The 22,268-nt window shown below is 44.4% G+C and overlaps 1 protein-coding gene across 1 annotated transcript in view; it reads left to right on the top strand.

The window, feature by feature from the left end:
• The first annotated feature begins 635 nt into the window (after positions 1-635).
• The window catches only part of Kcnmb2 (potassium calcium-activated channel subfamily M regulatory beta subunit 2), a 277,623-nt gene continuing 255,990 nt past the window's right edge, over positions 636-22,268 (top strand). The window contains exon 1 of the mRNA XM_017799521.1: positions 636-863. The gene's annotated coding sequence lies outside the window, so the exon portion shown is untranslated. The remainder of the gene's footprint in view (positions 864-22,268) is intronic.

The raw sequence follows: 22,268 nt of genomic DNA, 5'->3' as shown, positions 1-22,268 counted from the left end.
TGGAGGGTGGTGTGTGGCCTCAAACTGGAGCACAGGGCTTTGTGATCCAATCCACGTTGTTGTCATGACTTACTCCACTCAGTGGCCCATGTTTTCCATTTGATACAGCATTTGAGACATTATGTAAATAAATATATACCATAAGGACATTTAGCTGGATAACTTTCATTCTTTGAACAGATGTTTTCTCCTTGCTTTAGTAATAGCTTGGTTTTTTTGTTGTTGTTTTTTGTTTGTTTGTTTGTTTGTTTTTCTAGCTGAGAAGAGCCAGAGTCCCTTGCTGGGAGTAAGAAGATCTTTGGGGGATCCCAAAGGCATTTACTCCCAAGTTCCCTTTCCCTGTAGAGAACCTTATTTAGTAGAGTTCTTTCTCCTGCTGTTAGAGGCTTTGGGAATCTGATCCAGTAGGCAGGGTGTTGTCGGAGGGAAAGAAGTCGAGCAGGCTCACTCCTTTTCCAATATGAGAATTCGAAAGCAGTGGGGAAACGATGCTGGACCTATCCCAGGCATGCTAGCAGACAGCCTATTACAGTATTTAATAAAAACAGAAGCAGCGTGCCTATCATAGGCTAATAAATCCCACCTCCGGCACGCTTTAAAAACAGTCTGAAGCAGCTTCCAGGGAGCTTCGGGTAACTAACCCTAGGCATGGCTATCTAGGCTGCCCGTCACTCCTATTGTCCTCCCAAACTCTTTCAGACATTTTGAGCCAGGAGTGTTAAAGCTCTGAGTTAGGAGAGTATGACATCAATGGTCCACAAAGGCTGCCAGCCCAGCGAGGAGGCAAAGCCCGAGGACTGCGCGGGATCACCATCCTTAAAAATTAAGCTTGGCTTTTGAGGAAGATGTGACAGCCACCAGAGGTAGGATTTGCATGTCAAACAAAGGAATCTGTTGCTGCTTGCTGCTTTTGTTTGTGTGTCTGTTCGGTGCCCTGTGGGTCCGGGATTGCAGCCAGGTGCGAGGGAGAGGCTGGAGGGCGTGGGGTCCTATCAGCTTGGAGCTCTGAGCTGACCAAAACGCGGTGGACAGTGTGAGGTTTTATGGCAGAAAAGCCTCGCGGACAGACTGGCTCAGGCTGGTTCACAGCCTGCTGAGCGTGCATTCCACGTTGCTTTTGGCGGAGTGGAAGGCTTAGAGGTCATGGGGAAAGCAGTTTGCTCCTAACCAGTGGAGCCAGATGGGCTAAGGAAGGGCCGAGGGAGGACTTTGATGGGTGGGAGGCAGAGCCAGGAAAAATAGAGGAGAAAGCCATCCTCCAGACTTGAAACCTGTTAGGTAAATATTTTATTCCTGTGGTCAGTATGCTTTGGTGGTCAGAGGGTCATTTGGAAGATGATGGATTTCCCCCCCAAAAGAACTATTTGGGGTTTAATCTATAAAAGAAAACTGGGTTCCTTCGTCCATCTTGCATATGGAGAGGCTGATCCTCACTGTTTGCTAATTGTTTTACTAAAAGCAGATGAGTTTGAGACCAAACAAGGGGCTTTCTCCTGGTCCCTATTCTTGATTTTGAAAAACTGCGGTGCTGCAGATGGAAATGGTGATTTGGTGGAGGCTAAGGACTTGACCTTTTACCTTTCGTGTTTTTATTTTGCTAACGGATAGCTTAAAAGCATAATTCTCCTTGAGGATGAGAGAGACCCTTGGTTCCAAAGTCCAGGGGGCAGTGAGCAGATTTGACCAGGAGCTTACACCGCCCCGTACTTTACAGGGATCTATAAAACTGTCTGAAAAGGAAATGTAGCAAATCCCTGGCCAAGATTTCCGAGGCAAAAGCAGAATGATCCAAAACCCACATTTCTGCAATTTGATCTGACGTGCCCGTTTCCTTCCGTCATTGCGTGTGACCCCCGGTGTGGAGGGAGAGCAGTCCTCCTCTTTGCATCCTTTCCCAGTGGACTTCACAAACTCCCAGGTATAAAGATGCTGCTTTCTATTTTGAAAAACTCTAGGTTGTGATGCGTTGATTTAGCTGTGATGAACAGGGGCAAAGATCCTTAAAGAATCTCCACTTAGAGTGACATTCTCCACATGCATCGGTAGCGTCTGTTGATGCTGTTAACTAGAAAAAAGTGTGAAGGCAACTATGTTGTATTTGTTTTCAACTGAGTACTGGGATTAAGGCTGAGTGGGGCTTTGATGCTTCTCTGATGTGCTTGAGTGCCTGTGTCTGTGAACTCCTGTATATGCAGTACCGTTCACATCGCTGCCCCATGGTGGGAGACAGCGAGGCTTGAAGTTGTGTGTCAGTTTCTCATAACAGTGTGACACACTGAGCCAGCTGATCTGTCCTGGCTGGTCTTTCTGTGACCAGGAGCACATGGTCATGAATAATTGGAATTCCTGATATGATTGATGGCTAAGATATAGCTTTCTGCTTCTTTGTGGTCCATGGAGTGTGTGACCTTGACCTTGTAAAGTCCCAGTCTCTCGTCAGTTGTGCTAAACAGTGAAGAATCTGTATCTAGAAAGAGACAGCTTGGACTTCTCAAACTGCTGGCAGAAGTTGGCAAGTGGGAGCTACTGTTTTCCTTGATTTTAAAGACTTTTACTGGCACAAGTCTTACCAATCTATCTGAATCTGATCGTATTGAGTATTTCTTTGAGTGGTAATTCATGCTGTGAAAACATCAGTAGGAGTGATTTCACTGTGGTCGGACTTGGAGCACTTCACTGATAAACTTAAATGATTTTCACCATGTGCACAGATTCAGAGGGGAAATTCCTGCATTCAGTCTGGTTAGTGTGTGTTAGTCTAGACTGCGCCCCCACAAAAATCAAAAACAGGAAGAAACAGGATGATATTTTTCTTTATCAGCTCCAAGGAAGGGCAAGCTGAGTAATTCAGTAAAACAATCTACTTTGTGTGATAAATTAACTTCATTGCCCATTTATGTTGGTAGATATCAGCCAAACATCTCTGATCTCTGTACCCTGTTCCATCTAGTGATGAAAAACAAACCCTTCTCCAGCCACTCAGAAAGTGTACCTGGCATCTACCCTGACGTAACAAATAAACAAGGCGTCCATCTGTCTGTCGTGTTATGTCAGTCCTGCTGGTAGCACAGTCAGGGGATCAGTCACCAAGGCACTGGGAGTCTGCAGCTTCTCTGTTCTACACAGTCATCACTCTGCCTGGATGGAAGATACTGGACCCCACAGTCCTCACTCTGACACAACCTCCTCTCCCAACATCACTCTCCTCTTGGAAATATGAAAAATGAACCTTCCCCCACAAACCCCTGCTGTGGCATCAAGCAGGAAAGCAAAATACACTAATAAATATGCAATACAGCCCCGATTACAATAATGTAGCTACATTATATACATTATATATAATGTATCTGATTACAATGATGTAAATGCAATATAGACATTATAATAATGTAGATGCCGTACATTCCCAGATTTTTAGGCAATTATGTGTGAATGAAAAAAAAAAAAACTAGAGAAAGTGAACCAAGCTGCCTGTAACAGTTGTCAGTGTGCTTCCTGTGTTCCATTCCTGCTTCGCATAGTTGCCAGAGTGCTTTGTGGAGAGAATGTGTGATACTAATAATCACAAGGAGACCACATCATAAAAGTTTCCCACCTCTCCTTTTCCACCCATGGTAGCGTCTCAGTTCATACTCCATCTTCGTCTAAAATTCCAAAGTCATTTGCTTGTCCCAGCAAGACAGAGCAGAGGTGATGTTTCTCTGCGGGGCCTCCTTGGGTGTCTTGATTAACTATGAAAAGCTCAATGTCATCCCTTCTCAAACACGGACTCTTCTTCACAGAGGCCATCTAGAAGAGAGGTTCAAGTGTGCATGTCTGTGCCTGTGTGTGTGGGGGGGGTGTCTATGTATGTGTCTGTGTGTCTGAGTGTGCCTGTTTGTCTATGTGTGTGTGCATACATGTGTGTGCTTGCGTGGATGTGTCTGTGCATGTGCACGTCCCTGTGGGTGCATGTGTGTGTCTTATATGTATGGGTCTGTGCATGTCTGTGTGCGTAAAATTTTTTTTTAAGATTTATTTTTTATTATGTGTGTGTATATCTGTCTGCATATACAGGTATATGCATGACAGTACGGGTGCCCTGGAAGCCAGAGCCATCAGATCCACTGGAACTGAAGTTACGGGGAGTTGTGAGCTTCCCAACCTGGGTGCTGGGAACTGAGCTTGGGTCCTTGGCAAGAGCAGTAAGTGCTCTTAACCACTGAGCTATCTCTACAGCTCCCTCTACTTATTTAAATGGGAACTATTTTCAAACTCCTTTTCTCTTCTGAATCTTAAAACGTCGGAGCATTCCATGGATCAACTATAATCTCTTTATTATATATATTAAAGCTCTAAATAAGTCAGTCCAGTCCAAAGACCTTCAGGACTATCTGTACACACTCAGCTCACAAACTCTAAGTCCTGAGCTGGGCTTCTCTTCTCCCCTCCCTACTTTCACAGTTAACATCCTACATACGATGTACTTAAATGTCTCAGAGGTACCTGACTCCTACCATGCTCTCAATCAGACTTCTGGACTCCCACCTGAAATGTCTTCTTTCCTTCGTCAGTGGAAACGCCACCTGCTCAGAAGAAACATCTGGAAGTCCCCTTTGAACCCTCCCGTCCCCCACAGGCCATCGAGAACCCCGGTGCCCGGAACTTTGGTGCAGACCTGATTCCGTCGCGTGTCCTTTACTTGTCACCAGCTCTCAGAGTGTTGCATTTTGCACACTCTCTTTCCCTTTTTGCACCAACACCAGTGGTTGCATCAAAATTGAAATTAAGTAAACCTCGGCCCACAGGTCCCATGCTGGCTGGTCTCCCCTCATCACTCCCGTCCACTCCAGCCATGCTGGCTGCCTGGGCGAGCCCTCAGACCCACCCACACTCTCAAACCTCACAGTCTTGGGCTCTGCCATCCCTGCTGCCTAGAACATCCTTCTAGCCATCTTGACTGACCCTCAGTTTTTCTGATCTCTGACGAAAGGCCTTGTATGAGATAGGCCCCTTAGGAGGTAAGTGCTCAGTCAGCAATGTCCAAATGAACAAGCACGTTGCTGGGTGTAGGAACTGAATATATTTTCCCCCTTAAATCCATTCCCAGTGTTAGATCCCAAGCCTGGTTTTTTCAGCCTCCGGAGGCAAGCTCTGTGTCTTCGTATCCTGTTGCTTTTTCCAAAAAGTCGCCAAATACCTTTGAGAAACTCAAGGAGATTTACTAAGAGGATTTTCATTCTGCACAGGAGGGCAGAGTTGGGGGGAAGCACATCACTGATTCCGATCTGTGTGGAAGGGAATACAAATTCAATCTGTCTGAATGTGATCTTATCCAAAAGATGACTTATAGTTCAGGAGATCTTTACAGGTCTCCTACACAAATGGCTATGGATGCAGACACATCCATTTCCCCTGCTTCCCCTGTCCACCGGGAAGGAACAGCCAAGCGGGGTTAGAAGGTTCCTGGCTGCCAATAATTGTCCTATTAATTTAAATTCTCCCCAGTCCACATCGTACAATCCCATGGTCTATTCAACAGTGTGTTCAAACACTTACAAGGTATATGTTTTCAAATAACCAGAGTGCAGTACATAGCCTCAGTTCTCAAATTAGGTATAAGTGGTAAAGTCCAACATGTCTGCCATGTTTTGTAGTCTAAGGAGGTAGTGTGCTGCGGGAGGAAAACAGCATCCAAGAACAAAACCCTGGTCTGAATCTCACTTCTATTCTACTTTATGGTGTTGTTCCCTTGAGCAAAGTTTTACACCACACTGAGTCTTGGTTTCCTCATTGGTGTTTGGTGCTAAGAATTCCCAGCTTTTCGGGTTGAAGATTAAAGGTGATGGTGTATGCCTCCTCCTCACCACAGTGGTTGGCACACAGGGCAAGTTTAAGAAACACATTCTATTTATTGCTACCGTTCCATCTCCATGGCACCCCTCAGCAGGAGACATTAACGTCCAATGAACATATAAGAGATGTAAGATGGAAACGAGCTAAGCAAATTTAGATTTAAAGAGCTTGAAAACGATCAGCTTGCCCTCCCTTCAGACACACAGGCTCCTGGAATGTAGACTGTGAGGTTAACCACCTTTAATGGAGTGAGCGATTGAAGGTGCCTGGGATTAGGGGAAATGTTTATGGAAGAAGCTGAATAACCAGATTTTCCTTCTGTGAATATAGGGATGGAGGAATGTATCCATCCTTCCTTGGACCAAAAGTGCATCCAAGTTCTATGATGCAATTAGACGGATGCAGATTTTAACATTAAGATACCTCCTTCTCCAGCCTTAAGTGGGATGAGCTGTTGGAAAACCAGCTTTGCCTTGGCAGTTAGGAATATCTTATGAATTCCAATTCTGCTTGTTGCTTGCCATCGTCCCTGCTGAGCTTCCAGCTCTGCAGAGTAAAAGTGCATAATCCATGGGGTCATGGAAATTTCATCAAAACCATGCCTGGCGCAAATTAAATTCCTAGTACACATTAACTGCTTGGACTTACCTATCATGATCCGGTATGAAGTCACAAATATTAATTGTATATGACATAGGTTTTTGTTAAAAAACATCTTTCATAAGTTTCTTGTTTTGATTTGGTTTTGGTCACATCTTTAGAGCTGGGGCTGAAACCCCAGGATCTGAGCATGAAAGGCCAACACTTTATCTGTCATGTCCATCAGAGCCTCAGTCCAGCAAGCATTTCTGCCTCGGTTGTCTCCCCTTTGATTCAGTAGACAGCATCTGAGTCCTGAGCATCGAGGTATTACACAGAGGTTTATGCTGTGGAACAGCGGACCAGAGCCAGAGACAGATTTTCCTGAAACACGACATTTCTTCATGTTTAATTAGACCTCCAAAGAAAGAAGCTACTGGGGGAAAAACAGAAAAAGTCTGAGACACCGACTCAGTTTTACAGGTTCAGGTACCCAAGACAGAACTTCAACCAAGCGCCCAGGGCTCTGGTTTGTTTCCGATGTCTTCGCCACAGTGTGGCTACAGTCCCTGGATCCCTAAGAGAATGCCAGATGAATGCACTAACACACACCGTGACATCAGGCACCACGCCATGTGATGCCATCAGCCACCACACTGCCTGACAATGTCAGCCACCACAGCTGACCACACCATATGATAACTAACATCAGCCATCCCTCACCATGACAACAAGGCATAACATTATAAAACCAGCTGGTGGTTTCACCAAATATCCCAGATTTAGCCTGACTATCTTTTTTAATACAGAGGGTGTCTCATTCAGTTGCTCAATGAAAATCGCAGTACTTCCAACGCTGATCAATACAAAGGTAAACTTTCCTCTCCTCTGGTCAGCACTGACTCCATCCTACACCATAACTCCTCAAATTCCAGAACTCCAAAGCTTCCTTTCTATAGCTAATGATAGTGATTTAGGGTATGTTCCCCTTAATGCTGCTCAAATCCACCTCTGTAACAATAAGTGTTCCCCACTGTAAATCCCCCCAATATATGGATATGCCTGTTGTAAAAATGTCATGGACTCTTAAGGGTTGGTTTTTAAAGACCTTTAAAAGATGTTGTTCCTTTTCACTCCAAGAATACCCTATGTATAATTCCAGCCTGCTCTCTGACACTGTGCCATGGCCTTTGTACTGGAATCTACCCTCCACCATCCCCAGTGACTGTCTCTGTAAGGTAAGGCCTGAGACAGTCATCGCAGCTCCTAGAAGAGCTCCAGACAGCAGAATCTTAGTCTCAGTGTCTGCCTTGCCCTAAGGATAGACGAATCACACATCAGCAACAGAGTCCTGATTAGTGTTTCACTTTGATGAGCCTGGACCAGGCAAGTGCATCCTAACTGTTCATCTACCTGTCTTCTTCCGTCCTCTCTTTACACTCCCAGGCCATGGCAAACATTTTCCTTAAACTGTTTCCGTCTCCTCTCCTCCCTGCTATGGGCCCCAGATGCTGGTACCCTTATCTTTCTAAAGCACATGGTGGGGCCTTGCCTTCAAAGCTGACTTGGAGTCTGACAGCTCAGGCCACAAACCTCATCAAAGCCAGGACAGCCGTGGAACCTGCATGAGAATTTCAGCTCAGGAGGACAGGAAGGGATGAATCAGCTGTCAAAGTGTCAAGCCTGCTGATTTCTTAGGGAAGATGGTTGTGACACAGGACAGGAGGACTTTGGTCTAGGTTTGTTGGCATTTATACTAAATAGGGAAGGTGTCGGATGCCACACATGCAGCTGCCTTTGCATCTGGGTGCTTTTCTTAAGTGGAAAGCAAAACTACAAAAAACTCTGGACCTAGGGAGCTCATTTTCAGTTTCCAACAAATCTACTCAAGGACATATAAAGAATAGTAAGCGCATAGTAAAATATGTAACAATTTTTTACACTTTTTGTTGAATTGGTGCGATTTTCATACAGCATGATTTGAAAGTATTTAAATCCCCTCCCCTATCAGAACCTCAGAAGTCTAATTGTGTCCCCAAATGTCCTTCAGTGTAGGTCCATCCACTGGAGCATGGTTAGCCTACCAAGAGTCCCGTCCCTGTAAGAGACCGTCTCTGCCCCTCCCAGCAGCCACCTGTTGCCACAATTTCCTTAGGTGGTGTTGGAGCTTCTCGCCCACGTCCTCATGTCTGTGCTGGGATATTTTCTTTTGTCTGGTTTGAGCTTGTATGGGTCTTGTGCATGCTGTCACCATTGCTGAGAGTTCATATAAGTAACTGACCGGGTGTTTGGAAGACTGTTTCCTTGCGGTCATCCACCACCTCTGGCTCTTACAGTCTTTCTGCCCCTCTTCTGCAGAGATCCCTGATCCTGGGAGGAGAGGTTTGACATAGGTGTCCTGTTCAGGGATACGTGCTTTGCATTCTCTTCCGTAACTAAAATTTTTAAGTATAATTTTTTTCTTTTTATCTGTGGGGGGGCACACGTGCAATGACACCCTTATGGAGGTCAGTGGACAACCTGTTGACCTTGGGTGTTGGCCCTTGCCTTCTACCTTGTTTGAGACAGTCTCTTGTTGACTGCTTATGCCAGGTCAGCCCATGAGCTGCTGCAGATCTTCCTGTTTCCACTTCCTATCTCACAGAAAGGGAGCCAGGTTTACAGACACGTGCTGCTGTGTCTGTAGGGGATTCGCACTCACGTCCTCACATTTACATGGCACTCACGTCCTCACATTTACATGACAAACGCTTCGCCCACTGAGTCGTCTCCCCAGTCCTAAGGTACAAACTTTGGGGGATTTATTTATTCTTGTTTAATGTGTATGAGTGTCTTGCCAGCATGTGCAGTGCTGTGCAATGCATGTGGTGTGCAGTGCCCACAGAGGTCAGAAGAGGGTGTAAGGTCCCCTGGAACTGGAGTTACAGATGTTTGTTACTGGTTGTTACTGTTACAGCCAGTGCTCTTACCACTGAGCCAGCCCCGCAATGTAAAATTTTAACCCAATAATTAGGTTGCAAACTTTTTGATAGCTGACACTATTTTTTTTTATAAGTTTCAGGTGACTAGAACTATACTAAATATATATATATATATATAACTTTAAAAATAACTTTTGATTAATACACTCACTCCTCACCTCCTCCCCTGAGGGAAGGAAAGCTACAGAGAAGCCAGATGCATGCTTTATCTGTATTTACCAGGCTGCTTGGCCAGGTATTTGGGATCTGCAAACCACATAAATCTTAATTCCATGGAATCCCCTCTGTGAGCTGTGGAGTGAATGGTTCTTATGAAAGAGGGTGGAGAAGGGGCTGGCAAGGTCTGATGGTGTCTGTTCCTAGACCATGTGGTTCCCAGACATCTCAGAGGTCAGAAATGATCCGCAGTCTGTATAGGAGTTTTTATTATTATTATTGTTGTTGTTGTTGTTGTTGTTATCATGTGTCTATATATGGGTATGTACATACGAATGCAGGGCCCATGAGATCAGAAAAGAGTGTTGGATTCCCCAGAGCTGGAATTGTGAGCTGTCAGACATGGGTCCTGGGACCCGAACTTAGGTCCTCTGTAAGTGCAGTAAGTGCTCTTAACCTCAGAGCCTTCTTTCCACCCCTGCATAGGATTCTTTAGACAGACAGACAGATGATAGAAGATAGATAGATGATAGATGATAGATAGATAGATAGATAGATAGAAGATAGGTGACAGATAGGAGATAGATGAAGATAGATAGATGATAGATATAGATAGATAGATAGACAGATAGATGATAGATAAACAGATGATAGAGATAGATGATAGATGATAGATAGATAGATAGATAGATGATGATAGATAGACAGACAGACAGACAGACACACACACACACACACTCTCTATATATATATATCTATGTATATAGATGATAGATGATAGATAGATATATGATAGATAGATAATAGATAGATAGATGATAGATGGATAGATAAATGAAGATAGATAGATGGATGATAGAAAGATAGATAGATGATAGATAGATAGGTAGATGATAGATAGATGATAGATAGATAGACAGATGATAGATAGATAGATGATAGGTAAATGATAGATGATAGATATAGATAGATGATAGATAGATAAATGATGATAGATAGATAGATATAGATAGATGATAGTGATAGGAGATAGATGAAGATAGATAGATGATAGATAGATAAGTAGATAGATAGATGATTGATAGATTGATAGATAGATAGATAGATGATGATAAATAGAGATGATGGATAAATGATAGATAGATGATAGGTAGATAGCATATAAATAGATGATAGATAGGTGATAGAAGATAGATGAAGATAGATAGGCAGATAGATGCATACATACATACATAGATACATAGATACATACATAGATACATAGATAGTAGACAGATAGAATATAGATAGATGATAGACAGATAGATAGATAGATGATAGATAGTAGATCATAGATAGCTAGATAGATGATAGATGATAGCTAGATAAATAGATGATAGATAGATAGATAGATAGATGATAGATGATAGATATGTATAAAGTTAGGGGTTGAATTTGGAAATATTTCAAACTAAAGTCCTTTCTATACTCCATGCCTCTGTGAATTTCACTGAGTTCTGAACTTTATAAACAATTTTTCCTTTCGTTCCATTTTCACTGAAAAGCTGGGAAAGGCCAGGCAACTGACTCTGTGCCTTTTCTCCCAGAGGCAACATGTCTTCCATAGTGAAACTCTTAGGAAGCTAAAAATAGCAATCCCAATACAAAGCTGGACTTTTGCTTTGTAAGGTGAGGGGCTCTGTCTGGACATGTTGCATGAGACAGTTCAGAGAGGAAGGTTGGTAATGCTTACCAAGAGAAAATTCTTCAGTATGTGGAGCTGGTTTTGCATAAACACCTGAAGACTGCAGACCATATGAAGAGTCTGTCAGTCAGGCTGGAGAGACGGCTCAGTTGGTAAAGTGCTTGCCTTGCAAGCATGAGGACCTGAGTTCAAGCCTCAGAACCTGTCAAAATAAGCAGGCCCATTGGGCTTCTTTGTAATTCCAACTCTGGAGAAGTGGAAACAGCCCCAGATCCCTGGGGCTCCCTGACCTGACAGCCTGGCCTTTAGGGTGAGTTCCAGGTAACACTGAGGTACACTGTCTCAGAAAATAAGGTCCTGAAAAATGCTATCAGAGATTGCCCTCTGCCTGCCCCCCCACACATACACACACACACACACACACACACACCGAGTTTCAGAATCAATTCAGATCCAACTTCTTCACAGATTGTGTTCCGGTGATAATTCTAGAACCACTGATGGTCTGAACTTTTTATTTCATTTGTTAATATATTCCAAATGAAGCAATTAGAAAAAGAGACAAAGAACTTAAATTTGAGAGGAAAACTTTTGAGGCAGAATTACAGTAGGCTCAATCCATTTCCTCTCTGCCTGTGAGACTGACCAATGATGATGATGATCCTTTAACCATGCTTCTAGTGATTTATCTGCTCTGTGTGGTGTTTGGGAACAGTCTGTGAGGCAGTGTTTAGACAACTCAAGGTAACTATTTGCTTTTAAGATGTAAAAATAGAACAGCAGAGGGGCCACTTCTCTGCTGGAATGAATTGAAAGAGCTGTGTGGAGAGAGTGCACCTTAAGGAGGGATTTTGGGTAATGGAGTTCTAAATTGACGGAAGCGTTTTGGAGCATAGAACACAGGGCAATAGCCTGGTACGGCGCAAACTGGCCAGAGCATGTCTATCACGGCCCACCTCTCCATCTCTTACATCTGTTTCTCCACTGACAAAGTGAGCTTCATCTCTGCTGAACTGAAACTAAAGTGCATGGTATAAAGACAGCAGATGTGCACCCATCTGTGCACCTGTGACACACTTTCTTGTGTGTAATTTTGATTTCAGACATGGGATGTGTTGAGTGTGTCCAGTAAATAAGAATTTTCCTGCACACTGTGCATGTGCCCAGGTATCCACATTTTTGAACCTGTTCTCCATCCTGATTTAATTTATAGGCCTAGTTCATTCATTCACTTATTTATTCAACAAATATCTGTGTGCTCTCCACTATGGGCGAGGCAGCATTACGCTCACCAGGGTCCCAGGGGAAGCAATCTTCCTCCTGTGATTGAGTTTGTATTCCTGGGGGAGAAAGACAACACTCAAATGCATCACAAATACATGCACAGTTGCAAATGTAGTGAGTGCTAAGGTTTCTAATTGGAAACATTAATGGAGTCAGGATGTCAGAGAAAACTTCTCTGAGGAACAGATGACTAAGATGCTCGATTTCAGAAAAGTGGGGGGGAGCACAAACAAGAAAGAGGGGAAGCAGGGTAGGAGAAGCATCCTGGTAAAGAGAGAGCATGTGCCAAAGGAGGGGGGGAGGGAGAGGGAGAGAGAGAGAGAGAGAGAGAACAGAAAAGACAGAGCTAGAAAGGCAGAGAGAGAAAAACAGAGTTTCATGCATCTATGAAGCTTTTGTTATAGTAAAAAAAATAGTAAAATAAATAAACTAACCATGTGAAAAGGAGGTCTGTCACAGAGAGAAGGCGGACCCTGGACCCTGGAGGTGGGAGCTAGGCCCTGGCCTCCTATAGAATCAAGGATGGGGAGGCAGAGAAAAGCCAGGCCAGGTAAGACCTCAGGGGTCACATTTTTCTAATCACAACAAAATCCTCCAAGGTATTAAGCAGGGGCCTGGCAGGACATTTGTGATGGGCAGGGGAGTGTGCAATGTGTGGGCACCAAGAGGCCGGTCAGAAGGACCTCGCATCAGTCCAGGAGAGGCGGCAGCAGGGTGGCCAGATGATGAGCTGAGGATTTCATCACAGGATTGGCGAGGGACCGGACTTGGGAAGGCGTGGGAAAAGCCGTAGTAGACGGTAACTGTAGATCTCTAGCTTGAACCCGTCCAAGGTCACAGAACACAGGAACAGGATCAGAGTTTCCTTTCATCAGAGAGCTTTTGAGACTATGGTCTCCACTCGCTGTCTTCACTTTATCTGTTTGTTTCTTTATCACACATGTGCGAGCGCACGCGTACACACACACACACACACACACACACACACACTCACACGATTTTAATTAGATGTTTAACTACCATACTGTTTATTTCTGACTTTCTTATTTATTGGATCCTCTTTTGTCTTCTCACACCACTTTTCTAAACTTGCTCACTGTTTGCAGATACTATCTGTCTGCACTTGGACCCCAAACCATCTCTCTAGCCACCGGTGACCTTGTTGTCTAACCCAAGTCCAGCATTGCCTACTCCCTAGTAGACATCTCCTCACAGTGGCCGTCTATAGACCTCAAACCTCAAATGTCTAAGTCTTGTCGAGGCCTGATAAACCCACCCTTGTCTCTTCTCTTCTTAGACCACAGACGGCCCCAATTTTTAAAGCCAATAGTTGTCATCGTGTCCTCTTCCAAATAGCCTGCTTGGCCCGAGCTCTGATTCTCCTTTCTGTTTCTGTTCTGTGTGTCTGCCTTTCCCTCCCCATACAAATAATCCCCTGATCTCACATCCTGCTAACTAACCTTCTCCCCTCCAGTCATATTTTTCTAAAGTATTTTTTTCCTGGAATCACCTGCCCCAAAATTTTACGGTGAACTTTTAAAAACCATCAGTTCACGTGGCCTACAATGAATCAGAATCTTTTGGTTAAGGCCTGGAAATTCACCCAGCCCCATAGACAGCTCTCACATAGACATTTGAGAAAAACAATTCCATTCCAGAACCTTCCGGCTCCTTTCTCTCCCCTGCCGACTTCCCCAGTGAATGATTCTGAAGGGTAATGCTGACTGCGGCCTTCCCAGACCACAGACCTTGATTTTCCCTTAGTCTGATAAACAAAGTTTCCTCGAACTGGGTGTCAAGAGCCTCCGGGTTCCAGTATCCAGACAAATTTCAGACCGAATTCTCCCTCCCCTTTTCTCATCCTGTATTGCTACTAAACGACCTCACGTACCACCCATCAAACATGCCTGTCATAGACACACGCCTGTGTCCTTCACCCCACAGATTTCAAGAATGAAGGAAAACTCTTCTCACTCAGCTTCCTCTTTCAGAGCCCCCGCAGTGCTCCGTGGTCCCACTCAGGCAAAGCCATCTCAAACTTCTCATTTCTGTTCATCTTTCCTTTGTCCCCTGCCTAGAAGGGGTCGCTACAGTTTTTGAGCCTTTTCATCAGGTTCCATCTTTTGGTACATAATTTATCACTCGGTTATACGTAAACGTCTGTTGCCTCTTTCTATTCACACATTGAAGACAGAGACAACATTTGATTTAAGATGACAGGCTGATGGAAAGTTGACTTTGTTCCCAAATCACCCTTTTAATGTATGTCTCTGAGGAAATCATCTATCTTCTCTGTTAATTGTGATAGTGTCACTTACAGAATTTCACAGTGTAAGTTAAGCGTCTGAACTAGGTGAGTTGTCTGCAATGACCAGCATTTATTGATCTTCACCAGCACTCTGTCATGACGTTGTGTTGAGTAGACCTCTCTCTTAGTACATTGACCTTTCAAATATCACATCTACAGTGTGTACATTCATGCCAGTCCCTTGCACACTGAGCACACACATGGATGTAACAGACGTATCTATCATTGGCCTGAAGAGAGAAAAGACTGAGAACTTGAAGTTACAGAGGAGAAAGAACCTTGTGGACCTCAGGCCTGCTTGCTGTCAGCAGCCTGCATGCTTACCTGAGCCTGCTCCAGAAACTGCAAGTTTAAGAATGCCCCAAAGCAAGCCGTTCTCTAATGAAGACGTCTGTTAACTGTTAACAACTCATCCTCCCTTGTTTATGACCCCCTGGCCACTGGCTGGGATTCCTCTCTACATAGCCCCCTGGAGATCATCTATATCACCCACACATGTTGGTCTCTGGGCTATTTTTCTTACTTTGTGCTATTGTAATAAATAAATAAAATAATTAATAAATAAATAAAAATAAATCTCAAAACAATGAAAACAATCCCAAGGAAACTCACAGCGTCAGAAGGTCAGCGCCATATGATGGTAGAGGCAAATACTTTCAAGGTCTCATTGCAACACTTTGACTTAGCAGCCCAAGGCCAAAGTCTGGACTTCCTTTGTTTAAACTGACTTTCTTCACTGAGACATTACTGGAGAGGTAGTGCCTAGGGATTTCAAAGTATTCTCCAGGTGGGTCAGGGAGCCTTGAGTTGGGGGTGGGTTGGCACCATTAGTTAGGTCCACAGTGCTTTCAGGTTTGAGTGTAAAGAGCAAAGGCCACAAAGGCAACCTGAGAAAGTGATGAAGCTCCGCTAGGGAGCGTCAGACAGTCAAGGCACTAATCAGGCTAGTTAGCATCTCTATGCCTCTGTCTCCTCCTCTGTAAAGTGGGGTCATGTTCCCCGCCACAGAAGGCTTTGTGTAGGTTACAGGGAGTTGTGTGTACAAGGCTGCTGGCTCAGTGCTTCTCCTTTTGCAGTTTGTGGTTTTAATCAATGGCACAGGTGGAGAAGAGACGATCATCCACGAAGAGGTGAGGAGCCCAAAGGCAGCTGGGGCAGCACCACGGCAGAGAACAGCTGGTGAGGACACAGGCTCCTCTTTCAAGGAAAACCTTCTCCCCAAAGGAAAGAGCGAGGGCAGCTGACCAAGGGTCAGTAAGGCCACGGGACAGGTTTGGATTTTCCTTCAAGTGACTGTGGGGCTGGAAAGATAGATGGCTTAGCAGCGAAGAGCACTGTGTACAGGAGCACAGGGGGTTGAATCCCAGCACCCACAAGTCAGGCATCCCTCAGGTGCTGGGAACGCCAGTGCTGAGTGATCCGATGCCTTCTTCTGGCCTCCTCCTGCAACAGATGCACTCACGCACACCTGCATACACACTCACACACACCTACATACACACACACACCTGCATATACACTCACACCTGCATACACACTCACACACCTGCATATACACTCACACACACCTGCATACACACTCACACGCATACACACTCACACACACCTACATACACACTCACACACCTGCATATACACTCACACCTGCATACACACTCACACACCTGCATACACACTCACACACCTGCATATACACTCACACCTGCATACACACTCACACATGCATACACACTCACGCACCTGCATACACACACACCTGCACATACACTCACACGCACCTGCATATGCACCCACACAGATATAAGCGCACACACAAAAATGAATATATAAAAGAAATCTTGAAATCTTTAAGAGGCTGGCTGTGAGGACCTGTTGGTAGTTGGTGAACTAGCACTTCACTCTGCTGTAAAGACGACACACTGACACCCTCTCGTCCACCCTCACCTGCTGTATAGACGACACACTGACACCCTCTCGTCCACCCTCACCTGCTGTATAGACGACACACTGACACCCTCTCGTCCACCCTCACCTGCTGTATAGACGACACACTGACACCCTCTCATCCACCCTCACCTGCTGTATAGACGACACACTGACACCCTCTCGTCCACCCTTACCTGCTGTATAGACGACACACTGACACCTTCTTGTCCACCCTTACTCTGCGGCACAGACGGCACACTGACTACCTCTCATCCGTCTCCTACCATTTTCACAGGTGTGGGTGGGTCATCATCACCCTTACTGTGGACTGGGAAGTTGATGTTAAAACACACTGACAGTTCTAGAGCCAGAGGCAGAATCTCTCCACAGTTCCCCTAACTCTAACCCACAGGCAACACTGCTCAGTTTAACTATGAACCTTCCACCTCTGTAGAACCTGAGTCACCAGAATATCACATTTTCAGAGAGGACTGTGGGGCAAAAGCCATGCAGAGTTGCTGTTCATTTTGCTGATGAGCCTCCAAACATCCACAATGCCACATTCTCATGGTGCAGTCTGTAGGCTGGAGGGCACTTTACCCAGTCCGGCCATGGCTAGGGCTACACCAAGCACTGTGTATGCACTGCTTCATTTTAAGTTCAGAACAACCTTAAGAAAACTGAGACTCAGAGAGACTGGCTTGTCCTAGATCTACAACCTGTGTGTGATATGGCTGAAGTTCGAGCTGTTGTCACCTGCACCCACAGACCTTCAAACATCACATCAGACACTTGCTGGCCATTGAACATACTTTCCAGATATGTCTCAGCAAGCCAGGGTTCCAGATGTATGGACTTGTACTATGACATCCCAAAAGGACCACAAGATCCAGGCAGATGACTCCTCAATCTGCTTTCCTGTGGATAAAAATCTGTCCTTGTGCATTCCCTCTGCCTGCTAGGCAAACTCTTGATACCCCCATGCTGGTTCTCATCCATATTCCACACCCCGGTGGAGGTTCAGTTCTAAATGGTGAATGCGAAGAAAGATGGACCTAACAGCCTCCTACCAGGAGCTCCACTCTGAGAAGGAGCCAAAGGGAAAGGAGACGGGCAAATGAGCAGCAGATTTTGCAACAGAGTACACCGTCCTTCACATGCAAACTTGTTTCTCTATTTTTATACTCTTATCTTTTGGATAAAGTATTATGTCTTAATTTTCTTTGCCTGATGGTCCCACGTCCCCAGATGTATCAATGGCATTAGAAGCTTTCTGTTTTCCTTTCTTGTTTTTTTCCTAAACCAGTCTTGACCTCATCGACAGAGTACAGGGACCATGTGTCTGCATGGGTCTTCTTTCCTCAGAGCAGGTAGAACATGGGACACAGTTCTTCCCACTTCTATAGTGTTTTAAAAATATTTTATTTATCATTTTTATTTTATGTGTATGAATGTATTGCCTGTATGTATTTGTAAGTGCACCCATGTCATGCAGTACCCACGGAGGTCAGAAGAGGGCATTGGATCCCCTAGATGAAGTTATAGATGATTGTTAGCCACCATATGGGTGCTGGGAACCAAGCCTCAGTCCTCTGCAAGAGCAGCCAGTGTTCTTAACCACTGAGCCATCTTGCCAGCCCCTATAACACTTTTTGTAGCTGTTTCACTTTAGGCAAATATAATAATTATCATTCTTTTTGCTTTTCCTTAAATTGTAGAAATTCAAGCACTTTCTTACCATGAAATGATTATAATTCATATTCAAAAGCAATGGCCTAATAAATCACACAGTTTAAGGCTGAGTAGTCTGCTCAGTTTATGTAAACACCAAGCCACTTCTGACAGCATTCATAATGGTGTTTAGATTTCTTCTTTGCTAAGTGGATGAGGGTTAGATGTTATCTATGTTTCAAAGGCATAGTAAGGCCTAGGGCTTTCTGCTAGCGGAGCTTCAATAGAGATAAGCAGGAAAGCTTGGCCCATGCAGTGTTATCTCGGTGGATTTTAGTCTCTGCTTGTCATCGAGCTAAGATGGCCCTGTGCTAATTCGTATTCAGGAGCAAGCTGATATTAATAAAACACCAGAGGGGAATTCAGCCTGAACCTTCACCAGAAACGTGAACATCTAGATTGTGCTTCATTTGGTCACTAAAGATTTGTGATAGACATAAGAGATGTGAGGGAATAAACAGATTTCCTTTGCTGTCCTACCTAAGCAGGTATTTTGCATCATGCTAGAAAATAATAAAATAAAAGAAGTTTGGGACTAACCTGGGTCTGAATGTATTTAAAAGATTTAATGAATACATGCTTGATTTTTGAGACAGGGTCTCATGTAGTCCAGGCTAGCCTCAAATCACTTATGTACCTCAGGATTACCCCGAATTCTTGATCCTTCCCACCTCTACCTCTGAGTGCTTGGGTTATAGCATGCACTCCCTTGCCCGGCTTAATAAAAAGTGTTTTGGAAGATGAACAGGATACCAGCCGACATGGACTTTTTGGGCTGCCTGGTACAGACCGCCAAAGACTGGGCCAAGTGACTTAACACAAGAAAAAGTAGGGACAAAACAATGAGAGAGTTCCCAGCTCAGGACAGGAATTTTACCCAGTGCTACACAGCATCTGGTGAGAGAGAGAGAGAGAGAGAGAGAGAGAGAGAGAGAGAGAGAGAGAGAGAGAGCGCGCTGAGAGAGAGAGACAGAGAGACAGAGAGAGAGAGACAGAGAGAGAGAGAGAGCGCTAGCTAGCTCACATGTGCGTGTGGATGCCAGAAGTCAATGTTCGGTGGTTCCCTCCATTCTTTCTGCTTTATTTTCTGAGGCAGAGTCTCTCACTAAACCTGGAGCTCACCAATTTAGCTAGACTGGCTGGCCAGAGAGCTCCGGAGATTCTGTCCCCACCCCGCCTCAGTGCTGGGATTACAGGCACATACTGCTGTACCCAGCTTTTCACATGGGTGCTGGGGATCCAAACGCAGATCCTCAGGCTTACGTGGCCAGCACTTGATGGACTGAGCCATTTCCCCATTACTAATGGCACTATGGAATTGTTCAAATTAGTTCTCCCCAAAACATAACCGTCAGGGTAAATGAGGGCAAGCAGAGAAAAGAGAGCAGAAATTGCCAAAAATCAACACAAAACAGCCAGAGTGATGGAACAGAAACTGTTAGACTAATGGTCGCTCTTTTGACTATTGATTTCACACGCCACATAAAAACTTCATCCAACGTGATGGCAGAGCTGTGAGTGAGGTTGGTTTTTAATCATCTGTTCTTCACAGGATAAATCTGAAACAGAGAGGTCCTGCAACTTGGTCCCAATTACACAGTTAATATGAGACTCACTCAGTGTATTTCTCCCTGATTCCAGACTTGATCTTGATCACACTACAAAGGCATGCCAAAGATTTATGAGTCTAAAACAATGACCTCCAGGGCATAGTTATGAGTGATTCAAATGAACTTATAGTAAGGATTCAACCCCGAAATATTTACCAGTTAAATCTTGAAACAGTTGCTTTGAAAGTACCCTGCCTAGTCATCATCCATAGTGGGATGGGGCTTAAAATGCAGCCAAATTGACATTCACAAGCACTTATGTTTAAAGTGAAAAATGCTTTTTCTCTTATTAGAATCATCTTGAACATTATCAGAAATGACAATTCCTTTTATTTTTTTTCTGTTGGGAAAACAGTGACCCAACTGAAAATCAATTTAATTCCATTTTTTTTCAACCGCCACATACTGGGTTTCTTCCAAGAACACTTGCAATTTTTCTTCTCCTTAATAAAGAACTCGAATTCATAATACCTATGAAATAAGTATAGTTTCTCTTCAGAGCTAGTAGTCTAATAAGATACCAGGTTATGAGGCCTGAAGAGACAATTCAGTGGTTAAGAGATCTTATGCTTTTGTCTAAAACCCGAGTTTGGTTCCCAGCACCCACATCAGGAAGCTTACAATTTCAATTCCAAGGGTACCTGACACCTCTGGTCTCTGCAGGCACCACACATACACACACACACATGCACACACACACACACACACACACACACACACATACACGCACGCACGCACGCACGTACGCACACACACACGCACATACATACCCACAATTAAAAATAATAAAAATTTTTTTAAAAAAGATAATAAGGTTGTGAGAAAAGTGAGGCCGTGATGTGGCTCAGTTGACAGAGTGTTTGCTCAGCATGCAGGAAGCCTTTGGTTTCATCCCAGTACCACACAACCTGTCCTGGGATCCCAGCATTTGGGAGGTGGAGACAGGAGGATCACAGGTCTCAGGTTAGGGCTAGAAAGATGGCTCAGCAGTTGAGAACACTGGCTGTTCTTGCACAGGACCTGGGTTTGATTCCCAGCACCCACATGGTGGCTAACAAGTGTCTGTAACTCTAGTTCCAGGGGAATCTGACACCTTCTGGGCCTGACAGACCAGAGGCTCTGGTTCATTAGAAGACAGTCTTTTGTCAATGGAACTCAACTGCCTGGTGCTCAGGCTGACTGCAGTTGGGGAGTTCCATGAGCCACAGAATTGTACAGGATATTTGATTTACATCATTTATTTACCTATTTTAAATAGGTTAATAAATTTTAATTTGTGTGTTGTGTGCAAGTATACGTGTTCACGTGTGTGCCTGTGTGTGTGGCAAGTGCATGTGTCTATGGAGGCCAGGCTTTCCTTCAGCTGTGATCATCAGTCGCTCTCCACCTCACTTTTTGAGACAGTGTCTTTCTCTGAACCTGGAACTCACTAACTGTGCAAAATGAACTCTCCCACAAGCTCCAGGTCCTCCAGCTTCTGCTGCCTCGGCCTAGGATGTCAGGTGTGCAGTGCCACACCCCTCTATTTATACGAGCACCGAGGATCCAAACTCAAGTCTTCCTGCTTGCACTCTGTCTACTGAGCCATCACCCCAACCCCAACATTTTTGTTTTATTTCATCCCATTTATTTATTTATTTATTTATTTATTTATTTATTTATTTATTATTTATTTCTGCCAGGGATTGGACTCAGGGACTGTGTAGCAATGAGCTACATTCCCAGCACACAAAATAAGGTAGTTCTCTGTCCATAAAACTTTCTTCCTCTCTGGTCCACTGCCTCCCGTGTATGAACTGAGGTCTGATTATTACAGCCATCTGGATTTAACCCCAGCTCTTCCTTGGGCAGGTCACTTAGACTTTTGAGCATCTGTTTCTACATCTATAAAATGGAAACTCACATACAGACCTTGTAACTTTGTCAGAAAATCTTAACAAAGTGACACATAAAAATATGATGGGCCGAGGCTAGAGAGATGGCTCAGTGGTTAAGAGCACTGACTGCTCTTGCAGAGGACACGGGTTCGATTCCCACACCCACATGGAGGCTACAAACCATCCTTAACTCCAGTTTCAGGGGAATCTGATGCCCTCTTCTGACCTCTGTGGCATTTTACCACACAGGTGCACTCACATACATGCAGGCAATACACTCATATACATAAAATAAAA

Source organism: Nannospalax galili, unplaced genomic scaffold, assembly GCF_000622305.1.
Source record: "Nannospalax galili isolate Female #2095 unplaced genomic scaffold, S.galili_v1.0 scaffold179, whole genome shotgun sequence".
Lineage (NCBI taxonomy): Eukaryota > Metazoa > Chordata > Mammalia > Rodentia > Spalacidae > Nannospalax > Nannospalax galili.
The sequence above is the reverse complement of the archived record's forward strand: the minus strand, read 5'-3'. Positions and strand labels throughout refer to the sequence as shown.